Source organism: Otolemur garnettii, unplaced genomic scaffold (assembly GCF_000181295.1).
Source record: "Otolemur garnettii isolate 467f Iridium unplaced genomic scaffold, OtoGar3 scaffold00011, whole genome shotgun sequence".
In the NCBI taxonomy this organism is placed as follows: Eukaryota; Metazoa; Chordata; class Mammalia; order Primates; family Galagidae; genus Otolemur; species Otolemur garnettii.
The window spans coordinates 4,060,459-4,072,747 of NW_003852406.1; the positions used below are offsets into that span (position 1 = coordinate 4,060,459).

A 12,289-nucleotide genomic window follows, 5' to 3' on the forward strand; every position below is an offset into this window, starting at 1 on the left:
CCAAACGTTCTGATCACCATGTTTTCTGGTGCATTCCATAAAGGCCAAGTTTCTGTTCCTCTTTAATTTTCCCCTTCATTTTACACCCCAGCCCTGTATTTTCCTATCCTGGTATTTCCTCTTTCACCCTTCCTAAACCTTCATTTACTTAGTAAATGTCTTACTTGCTATTAAAATAGACCTAAAGGGAGGTTCCCATATTAACCAGGAATAAATATCTTTCGGTTGTGAGCTTTTTTAGGACAAGGATCATGTCACTTTACAGCACCAGCATCTAGTTCAGTGTCAAGTACCTCACTTGAGTACCACAAGTAAATGTTGAATAAACACCACATTATGGCGTTGCCCTTTTCAGGAGGTTCTTTACGTGCAGAAAAGTTTGAGCTTCCTCATCTGGAAAAGGATGATCAGAATACCGAACATCAGGACCCTTAAATGGGAAAAGCTGTGTAATGTTCTAGAGCAAAACAGGACACATAACTCAGCTTCATAATGTCAGGGACCCTTTTCCCCTCCACATTCTTGCTTTTAAAACAGGGGAGAACCCGTGTGATTAACAGACTAAATAGGCTTTGGGTACTGTGATATGTTCATCTTAACATTGAACTCTGCATGTTTGTATTCAGCAGAGAGAATGAAATTCATCAGTCCTGGGGAACTGTAAACTCAGTTTTATAGACTTTGGCCTTTAACTGAACTATGCCCTCAGTTTTTCTATCTGTAGGGTTAATAGTCTATACTCTCATCCTCTTCTTAGGAATAGCAACTATTATGATACAGAGGAAAGAGCACTGGACTGGGAGTCAAGAGAACTGAGCTCTATCCTCATCTTTGACTAGCTGCACAGCTCTTGGGAACATTACTCACCTCATTTAACCTCCAAGATGAAGCAACCGCTAAAGTCAGCTCCCAGATTAAGAATGACATGCTTTTTCAAAAATGAATTAAGTGGCCCTCTTCTTCTACCTAGAATTGCCAGGTGAGAGGAGGTGTGCATTATGCAGAAAGGGTGATATGGCATGTGCTGCCCATGGTTGGTATGTGGGATCAATGTACCCACAATATAGCACTCACCACCAGCACCACACACCAGGCAGGAACTTAGAGTGAGCATATCTGATTGGAGATAAGATCTCTTGGAAAGTAGAGGCATGTAGAGATTACTTGGATACTTTTACACAAGGATTCTCAATTTTAGCACAAAAATAGAACCTATTAGGCATTCTTTTCAGACTTCCTAAGCTGCCATCAGCCCTCTGACTTGCAGAGGAATTACCCACTGGTATACCTCAGCAGGGAGGGATTGGAAAAAGAAATGGGAGGCTGTCTCTTACACACCCCACTAATGCAGAGGTTAGTGCCTTTTGTGAGGAAGGACCCAAATACAGCAGGTGAAGAACTGCCTCTATATTCATTTGACAGTCATGCCAAGTTCAAGGCAGGCCACCTCCAACCCAAAAGCTTTCTGGATCCACGTGGCAACTTAGAATCTGTATCTGCCTACAACCATCATTGTATTTCCCAACTACAGGAAAGAGCCACAGGGTTTCTGGTCAAAGACTTGAGTTCAAGTCCCACCTACACAAACTGGCTGTGGGCAAGATAGATATCTAGGGCTCTGAGCAGACTAAGGATTGAAAGAAATAAGAGATGCATAGATGTGTCTAGTTCCAGGGCTGGTCATAACATCAGTGGCCCTCACTCCTCTACAAATCTTCCCCTTCTGTTTCAGAGAAGCTTTAAGTGAAGTCTCCAAGACTTATCCTTTTTTCAGGGATATATAGAGAGTGGGCAACATCTTGAGCCAGAGAGGACAGGGCACTATAGCCCAGCAACTTTGAAGTGACATCTTGGGGAGAAAGCTCTGCTTTCTCTGTCCTCCTTTCACCCTGACTTCCACACTTGCCCCAGTCACACTCGGGCTTTCTTCTCCTCCACCTTAGCTTGGCGGCATGTCACTTGACCCTTCTGGATCTTGGTTTGGGCATCCTCTCTTCCTATGTAGTTCCTGTGGTTGTCCTCCAGGGGGCTCTATCTCAGACACTATTCACAAAGTACCGGTACCTCAAAGACCCCTATCCCACTTTTCCTGGGATGTGTACCACAGCAAAGAATTGTGACAGGACATGCCCCGTGGCCACCACTGGTACAGGCTAACCGGGTGCCCACCTCCAGTTCATAGCTGACGGTAACCATTGGAAACACGGGCCCAACAAAATCAGGGATTAAGTCACCCTCACCAACAAAACTGGGGATTAAGGAGTCTCTTCTGTGAAAAGATGCCAGAACCTCCACCTCCCAGACCAACTACACAGAGCTTTTGCTTTACTAAGACCAGAGGGACTATTGAAGTGTCAATTTAAAATTGCTATTGTGCCACTGTGGAACAGGGAAGATCTATAGGCTTGGGAGTCAGACTGCCCCTGGGTTTCAATCCCAATTTTGCCATTCACTGTTCAGGTAACAAAGTGCTGAATCTGGTTTACACGTGTGTAAAATGGAGACACGGGTACCTTTGCACAGTGCTTCTAAGGATTAAACAAAACTGCATATTGTAAGTTGCCTACCGCTTGGAAAGCGCTTAGCCCAGAGTGGCGGCTCACGTTTTTTTCCTCTTGCTTCCCTCTTACCAAACAAAGGCTAAATTATCCCAAGGAGAGCTTGTTTAGGAATGTTAAAAAAAAATTGTCAAAAGGCAATTGAACAAGTTCCTGCCCTATCATTTCTATTCGGGTATGAAGGCATCCGGAGTAGATGGACCCATTTGCAGCATGGGTCTTTCAGGAAGCAGGACAGCCGGACAGTGGGCCTGCCAGCCAGGCCTGCCTGCCCCACTTTGCCCACCCCAACCCCATTCCAGCCTAAGGTTTGAAGGAAAAAAAGCAATCAGGTTTTTCTAGGAATTTTAGACACTAAGTACAGATTATCATGCAAACTATCATTGATGCAATTAAAACTATCCTTTTTCCTGGAAATTTCTCACTGATAGGCATGTTTTGATTTCCTAATTTATATTGAGACTGTGTGTGTGTCTCAGAGGTAAACTAATCCCAACAGAACAGATAGCGTTGGCTTAGTCTATAGGGGCCAGTCTATTCAGAGTATTTCATACTCTATATCAAATCTTGCAATTGTTTGCCAGCCCCAAACGACAAGCTCTCCAGCGCTGCTAGCCCCTTTGTTTCTTCATGCATAGATAAAACTCAGAAGACGTGAAGCTCAAAGGACGTAGTGACCGGATTTGAAGAATCTTAAAGAAGCTCTGCTGCCACTTGCCACATAAATGTTCCATCTTTGTTTTCATTTTTAATTCTCTTTCGTATTTTAGAAGACTAAAGTATAGTTAAAACTGGAAACATCCAGACACAGCCAATGCAAATTATATCTTACGTTATTTATCTAAGCTCCTAAACTTTAAAGCCACAGCACGTTTATACAGCAATTACCACACTGCCGTAGAAGTACATAACATCTTTTATTCTAAGTGACAAAACTATATTCTTCTCTTTCACAGTAAATTCCTTCAACTTAATCTAAAACACCCAACTTGCTAACTTCCACATGAAGGGATTCTTTCTGTCTGAAGTTGGACGTGATAACAGAAATACAAGTCTCAAGCAGCTTTTTATATCAATTTTATGGCACTGCTGAGGTCCCTTTCCTCAGCAGAACAACCATAAATCCCACATTTTCTGGGATTGTCCTGATTTTTGACTGCCCTGACCTATTCCCAAGCTTTTATTCAAAATATCTCCTTTTCTGTTTCTAAGCTGTCAGCACATATTTCAATGTAAAGAAAGGTGCCATTCTCACCCCAGAGAGGGCAAAGAGAGACAGAGACAGAAGGAAAGAAGGAAGGAAGGAAGGAAGGAAGGAAGGAAGGAAGGAAGGGAAAGGAAGAAAGAAAAGAAGGAGAGAAAGCAGCAGAAAGGAAGAAAGAGAAAGATGGCATAAACAGTTCTTATAAAAAACAAAAGTAGGCATCACCATCCCAACTTGTCTTTACTGAAACTGCAATTTTTTAAAGTCTGCTTTCTTAGATCTGCAGCATCTGTATGTAACATTATTTCCCTAACTCAATTATGAGAATGTTTACTTTCCTAAAGCATCTCCTTTTTAATGCCCTTTGAGTACCCCAAGTGGGTTTCTAATTACACAATCTTAATCGAAAGAGTACAGATGAAATAACAATCGTTTCTCATCTCCAACTCCCATTTTCTACTCCCGGCTACCTGAAAAAAGCAGACAAAGTACAGATGGCTGCAATTTTTCCTATTCTTAGTTTTTGGAGGAATCTTTTGTTATGGCAATGAAAATGAGTAGAAAGATGCTTGCTTTTGTGTTATGAAAGGGAGAAAAGAAAAACTAGCCCTTGAATATTTGCAACAAAAGATCATCATTTGCTACTGAAATTGACACTGGATTAAAAAGCTGAAGTTTGGAAGTAAACCAACTTTGCCACTCTTTTAAAACATTTTAGCAGTTTAAAAATACACCAGAAAATACACGTCTTTCCCAAGCAATATATACACCACTTGGGGTGACATTCTATACCCTCCGATTTTGCTGCAACGTGGATCTTTTCCCCTTCAAATGAAAACTTACAGAAATAAACTCTGAAAAAAATGGTCGGTCCCCCTCTTTCTATCCTCTCATCAACGAAATATTTTGAGCAAACTGTTTTCTGATCACAAAATTCATGTTCCATTTTTTTTTAAAAACCAAGCAGGAGTTATTTAAAAGAATACATTCTATTAGTAAAAGTTAGCCAAGAACAACTAATAAGAGCTCAAAAATGAACATATTTCAAAAGATTCTGTTCTTTTCAATAGTTGCAAGACTTCTCCCCCCACCCCTCAGGAAAATGTGCAAATATCAAGGTTACCTGAGTCTGCCGGTCACTTCTAGTTTTTGGACTCTTGAAGATAGTGAGTTTTGCTAGTGATGCGCAGCCGTTTTAAGAACTGGGCGGCTTTTCTGGCAATCACTCTTTGTGTGCCATCTTTTATAAAGGTGCTTCTTGTTGCTAAGAGATCAGTTGCTTAGAGACCAAATCATTAAAAAAAATATATATGTCAGGGGCCAACATAAATTATAACCAAATTTTGTCATTTCAGTTTGCCCCGTGAATGTTTGGCTTTTGTAATAAATAGATCGTAGCGTACCAAGAGAAGCCAATTACTAATCACAAATAGAAAACTGACCATGAGGAGGAGAAAAGATCTGTGCGTACGCTCCCGTGGACAGAGAGTAACGCCACGAGTCCCTTTGATGGGAGTTCCATTGTCACTAGGCTCTCCGAAACTTTGGCTCCTGGTGGGGGTCCTAGACATATGCTGTGACTATGGGTTTACACACACACACACACACACACACACTGGTACCTGCCACAGGCGAACTTGAGTGCAGTTTGGAGTATGAAGACATGTGGGGATTGTGGAGCTACTTTAGTCTTTTCCTAAGGAAAATTTAGAGAACAATGGTATGCTTAGGAAAATGTAAGTTGGAAATCTGAAGTAATCTGAGCCTTCAGCCAGATATCTTTACGTATGAATATCAAGTCGTCACTGCTTCAGGTCCAGGAATGTACATGGTGGGGTCTGGGGAAGGTGCTTGGATAAAAATCTTTTCTGTGTTTTGTCTCAGTCCCTGTATTCACAGACAGCATTAGCCAAGAGACAAAAATAAATGCAACTGGTTAAGTAGGCAAGGTTTGACTGGGTGGCGGGAGGTCTTCCTTTCTCTTTTTGTGCTAACTCTGCCCATTGAGACCCTCTCTTCGAATTTACTGTCAGCTAAATACTGCTCCTCCTAGGGACATCTACATTTTAGAAATACACTTTTATATGAAAGAAATCTTAACTTCCTTTAAGATTCAAAGGCATGGTGGCATTCCAAGCTTCTTGTTTAGGGTCAAAATAAAGCTAGACACAACCCTTCCCCATGTCAGTCCACGACATGATTCCCTCTCGTATGGCTTCTTTCTGGACCTCCCCACCCTTCAAGGTCTCTGTGGCCCCATCTTGGATGAGAAGTAAGCATATAAGAGACCGAAGACTCAGGAGTTAAAACAAAGGGAAGAGGCAAAAAGATCTCAGAGCTTCACTCCTTTCCTAGCTTTCAAAGTGATTGCCATTATAGAAGCCTCCATGCCTTCCCTGTGACTGGAAAGGCATCTTTGATTGAACCCACTGTAAGGGAGAGGCGAGGTGAAGCCCCGGGGGCTGGGGCAGGGGCTGGGCAGGAGACTGGGAGATCGGGTTCTGGCCCTGCCAGATTGGTATCAACTCGTCTACAAAGTTGGTGAAAGCCTCAAGACCAGTTAGAATTTATTTAAATAGAGATCTATGCTGGTAACGAGAGAAAAAACTGACACCCCGTGCAAGGAGGATGCAGCTGATATTCAGCGGAAATTCACGACAAGAGGAGAGAAAACACCGACTTCCCCTGACCATAGGCTATGAGTGAAAATGGACACGGAGCACTCAAACGTCACAGAATAAACTCGGGTGTGCCAACAAAGCCTGTCGCCCTGGAAAGGCCCCTTCTTCCTTCTAACCCCCCAAATTTCTCTTTGCTGATTATGTTTGGGGATGGAAACGGAAGCAGAAAGGGAAAGAATCATAGACAGAAGGAATTAGAGGTAGAGAAAAGCAAGAGAAACAAAAAATTCCCGGGTGCGTAGTCTCTGCCTGGGGACTGCTGGTTTAAGGAAGAAGAGGGAGAAGCAGGAGAAGGCTAAGGAAGAAAGAGGCTGAGCAGGACGCTCCTTGAGGACAGAAACCATCTTATTCTTCTCTTCTCCCAATTCGAAGTACTTTGCACAGGGCTTTTGAACTTAAAATACAATGAAATGTTTTTGTAAGGTTCTAAGTCAAAGGGAAAAAAGAGAGACTTCATGGGTCTTAGGGGATCAAACTATTCCCTGGCTCTGGACCCCATGTGATTGGGACCCTCCCCGGAAGCATGCTTTGTAGACTTGGCCTTAGATCTAAAAATAAAAGCCTGTCCTTCTTATCCATCGCCTGGTTTCTCTACTCTTCTGGCCCTGATTTGGTTCTCTCTACCTTGTAGACATTTGCTTTGGATTCTTAGCTCCTACCTCAAGGACGGGAGGCCCCACACCTGCCTCTTGTCTACTTCCTACCCATGGAGAGGTGACCCAAGAACCACTCTGGTTACTCGTCCTTGACAGGCTCCAAGTTCTCTGCCTGAGTGGAGGTAAGAGATGCAATGGTTGTTGGGGGCCTCTTGTCAGCACTCAGTGTAGGCTTGACCCCTTTACTCTGACAAAATTTCCAATGTGAAACTTGGGGAAAAAAATTGAGCACGGACATACAATTTCTTGCGTGAAGGCATGTAACCCAAAGCCATCTTGGGTCCTACACTGAGACAGGCCACTTGTGCACAGGTACCTGGACCACAGAGCTCCCACAACTTGACCCCACCACTGCCAAGAAGCTGCCCAGCCCATGTCAGCTCCCTCTTCCAGCCACAGGAATGGGACAGCTGCTGTCTTATTGTGGGAACCAACAGCAGTGGGCACCTGCTTCCAGATCAAGGAGATATGGTATGCTGACACCTAAACCCCAAGACATCCTCCGGAGAATTGACCGCCACTGCAGACACCTCTCATCAGGGAAACCAGCAACCAGATGCCACCTCTGACTGAACATCCAAGAGATCCTGGTGTTGTTTATTGCCTACTATCCAGCTGTCAGGGGACAGCTCCTAGGTCTTGGCCTCTTCTGACTGAAAATTCAACAGACACCATTTCTTGGAAGGCTTACACAGCCTCCTCACTACCCAGCCTCTTCTGCCTTAGCTGGGAGCATCCACCCCTATCCCAGGAAGGTTCTAGTGTAGTGACTGCAACTCTGTGCCTCAAAAGAGGCCAAGTGGCTGGGGAGATACATGACCCAGTAGGTAAGAAGGGGGCTGCCCCGGGTATTCTCAAACCTCTCTCTGGAGGTTCCTAGGGCGGCAAGCAGGAGCTCAGCCAATGCTGCAGAAGCTTGCTTTCCCCAACCCACTTCACTTTGCAGATGCCATGTGCTGGGCAGAAGTCTGCTTTGAGAAGCCTGAGCACACAAGGCAGGAGAGGAGGCCTGCTCTGGAGAAGTCACACCAGCCATCCAGCCCAGCAGCCACTATTACAGAATCGGATTTGGGCAGCAGAGGGCAGGCAAGCACAGCCGCCTCAGGCTGAACCCCAAGATGACTGTGGGAGGCCGGAGGGGAGGGGAGGAGAGTGCCCTCCCAGGGGCACAGCTGGCTGCTCAGCTGGCCAGAGGGTCTTGCAGCCAAGCTGACCCCTCTGCTGGCTGCCTCTCTGACCTCTGAAAAATTTTTGTCACAGTGCACAGGACCTCTGGAGTGCTAAGACCTGAGACAAAGAGACCAGGTTCCAAGAGGCGAGAACACGTGGTCACAGAGGCCTTGGCTGGTCTGGCTCCTTCTTCTGGCCTTGCTACATGTGGATAGAGGCCTTAAGACATGACGTACATTCTCTCTTTTGGCACCAGTCACCACATCCCTAGTCAGTAGAAAGACCTCTGGCCACCCTGCTTCCCAGCCGGATTGTATGCTGGCTGTGTTGGGGATTCCTGTCCTCATGCACACACCCACAAGTTCACCCTCCGGTTCTCCAAGAATCACCTAAAAGTCCAGACAGATGGTATCACTGGGTTCTTGGGAAAGATTTTCCTTCTCACACACAGTGGGCCTGACCCAGCTGCCCAGGACAAGTCACCTGTCACAACCCTGTCCCATCTCTTCTACCTGAATGCCCTTTCCCTTTTCTTCCCCTTTGCCATTCCCACTCCCCACCACAGAAAATCTGGCTTCCACCCCTAGCAAACCCCTAAGCTCCTCCCAGCCAGACTGCCATGGGGAGCCACAGCAACCCCCTTTTCCAGGAAGGCCTGCCTCTGACTTGTACAATACACCGACCACCCTTGGGCTGCAGAACGGTCACAGATGTGCCACTCATCTTGTTAATTAACAGATAGTCAAGGCAGGAAGCTCCAGGACTGCAATTTGTGTGATAATTAACACGACAAAAGATCAGAGCCTATTAAGCACCCCAATGTGGTCCAATTTCTCTGCTTTTCTTGTAGAAAGAACCAGGGTGTTCTTCCCACCATGTTTGGCTGTTTGGCTCTGATTGGCCCTCTCTCCACAGCTGGTAATTTACCTCCAGGTACTGCCTGAGGAGTCTTGAGTATTAACTGCGTTCATCTGTAACTAGTTGACTGGGTGAGAGAAGACAGGGAAGCGGGGTGGGGAATAAGAGCGACTATGATTGGGGGGCAGGGGAGAGTGTGGAAGAAAACAGAGGCCAAGTGACCTCCTGACCTCACACGGCAGTGTGTCCCCAGAACATGCAGACATTCACATCCACACGGAACAAATTCCACGGGAACCCACCAAATTTGGGGTCTTCTAATCCACATGAGTAAACAAAATGGGGGTAATTTCCTAATCGCAACACAATTATAAGCCAACAGTGGTGTTTTGGCAAAGTACAACAGTTCGAATGAGCAAAATTGTCACTCATAAATCCAGCCAGTCCCCACTCCCCTCTTTCCTGACCTGTGGGGCCCTTCTCTCCCTGTCTCCCTCCTTCTTCTACCTGGGCCCTCCCAGCCACCTATCCTCTGCCCAGAAGCCCCTCCCTCCTCAAGCCTGGGACAGACACACATCTGCAAGTGAGGTGGGCTAAAATAAAGGACAGGCAGCACTAAATTAAACTGCTTGTCATCAGGCCCTTGTTTTTATCTATCTATGTATCTTGGGTTTGGTTTTGTTTTCCCCTGGAAGGTTGATTCCTAATTAGCCAGCAGGGTACAAAGCACTTCTTATTTCACTTAGCACATTGCATTGCAAAGTCAAGTGCACCCAAAGCCCGCTGTGTTAAGGGCACGCTCCTTGGATAGCAAAGGCGAATCCCCCTCAAGAAAAGCAAAGCCCCTTCCACTGTGTGTACCCTCTTAAGAAGCAACCACCTCTTCTGCTCCACGCTCACTGCATCCAGGGTTTCCCAGCTTCTTTCACTGAGCAGACGTGTTGATTTGTACGTGTGCAGCAGGTAACCAGTGGAAGGTTGATGGAAATCTCCCAGAAGGAAATAAAAGGCAGGAATCCATGCACAGGAGCTATATTGCCTCAAGTACAGGGAGAAGTTGACCCCTGATCCTGGGAAATCTTTTCTTAATAGAGAACACTTCACAAACTTGCGCGTCATCCTTGCGCAGGGGCTATGCTAATCTTCTCTGTATTGTTCCAATTTTAGTGTATGTGCTGCTGCCGTGAGCACTACCCCGGGCGATCTCGAGACAGGTAAGCCACAGCAGATTCAGAATAGACCTCTAGGAGGCCCCTGGAGGGGTCGAGAGGAGCCACTCTGGTTTCACTGAGGCCAGTTCCAGCAGAAAGGGGCTGTTGATTGATCCTACCTACACTGTCATCTGGGTGATGCCACTGACAGAGGTCAGAGTCAGCAAGAGTGGGGTGTGCACCGGACATCCCCCTGTACATGGCTCATCCAGATGATACCTTCTGTATGTAGCAATGGGCTCCAAACCCAAAACAGGCCTTTTGGAATGAGCTCAGAATTTAGCCCTTCCTTTGCCTGTTGTGCTCTTCCCAGTCCCTCTAGACCAGCCCCGAGCAAAACAAGACAAGAAACCGAGGCTCCTCAGCCAAGAGAGAAGAGGAAGGCTAAAGACTACCTCGGGGTTAGCACAATTGTCTCCAAGAGGCACTGCCAACGCAATGACCTTGGACGCCCTCGTGTTCTCCTCTGGCACAGCAGGGTGGGTCTGCAGAAAACTGAACCTACTGGAATTGAGGCTTCTTCAAACCAAGCTGTCTCAGATTCTGCAAATGTCCCTTCTTTGAGGATGTTGTAAAACCTCCTTGGGATTCTTGGGCCGCTGCAGCTCAGACTTGGGTACCACTGCTCCATTGAAGGTGGCCTATTCCCACACACTCCCTCTAGGGCCCCTCATCATCACATGGGCCCAACACCTTCCCCCTAACTTTGCCCTGGCCAGGTCTCCACCTACTTTCAGATGGCTGCCTGCCCTCCAGTTGTTCAACTGAAACCACCAAAGTAATTATTAAAGTGACTTCTGATTTTCTTTAATCATTTGGTGCTAAAACTATAAAATGAAACAAAACCTCCACCTCCTTGATATCCAACCCAAAACAGTTCCCCGTTACTAGCTGCTTTTATGGACAACTAAAGCTTATGTTGCATCTTGGAGATGAGTTGAAGGTGGAATGTTAAAAAGAAGTTCAATGCCTCAGAAGAATAGTCCAAGGATGGCTGCATTTGATATACATAAGCTATAGAGTATTATAGGAGTAAAATGTAAGCACTAGAAATCTGCTTTTGTATAATAATTTTAAGGCACCATGAATTTGACTAAGCATCTCTAGGCACTGGAGTTTCTATTTATCCCAGTGTATCTGCCATAAAAAACCACGAACCTCTCAAGAGTAAGGACCATGTCTTACTCATCTTCCTATCCCTGTCCTCTGATGCCATGGCACTCAGCTCTGTGCAGTAAGTTTTGAATGAATGAAACCCCTTACCCTTTGCTCCTGTCCCCAGGCCTGACCTTCCCTGGCCTTCCTCAGGTCCTGACAGCTGAGTTATCAGCACACTCAACCTTGACACAGTCTCAGACCAATCACATCTGAGACAGGAATTCTTAATCGAGCAGCCACAGCACTGCCCAGTTGTTCAAAGTATAGTATCAACTCACTGCCCACCCTTGGAAGTCTAATTTGGGGTCTGGTGCCCCCGAACTGACCACGAGTATTCCGCAGCTGCTATTTGAGTCATGGATTCTCCACTACCCTGTGGCCTTTTGGGGCTGCTTAAACCTGTTTAACCTCTGGGTTCACCAATGGGCACCCAGTTCCCCTGCTCAAGTTTCCTCATTCCAGACGAGCCATGTGGTAAATACTCTGGCTGTGCCCTGCTCACCCAGGGCATGCTTCTGTGGGCCACAACAGAGGAATAGCCTCCTCTCACCACTCCTCTGTGTCATCCCCACTCTTTCCTGAAAAACAGTAGCTCTGCTCTGACCACCGGCCCACAGCCTGCTCCTCTGGCCCCCAGCCCCGCTGAGACTATCCTCAGTCGTGACACCTGCCCCTCTGCCCTGGACTGGGGCTCTGCTTTGCTTCTCCCTGCTTCCTGGACTCCTGGCGTTGGCCATTTGTCTAAACCAAGATGGAGGACCTTCCCTCGGCCCTCCCAGTTGGCCTGCACTTG

General features: G+C 46.2%; 1 protein-coding gene and 1 non-coding gene across 2 annotated transcripts in view; both read right to left on the bottom strand.

The window, feature by feature from the left end:
- Window positions 1-12,289, bottom strand: part of LOC100950881 (aromatase) — a 103,255-nt gene that overhangs the window by 56,353 nt on the left and 34,613 nt on the right. The gene's annotated exons all lie outside the window — the stretch shown is intronic.
- LOC111723485 lies at window positions 10,212-10,318 on the bottom strand. The gene has a single exon (XR_002772012.1). It is a non-coding gene; the product is annotated as a U6 spliceosomal RNA (small nuclear RNA).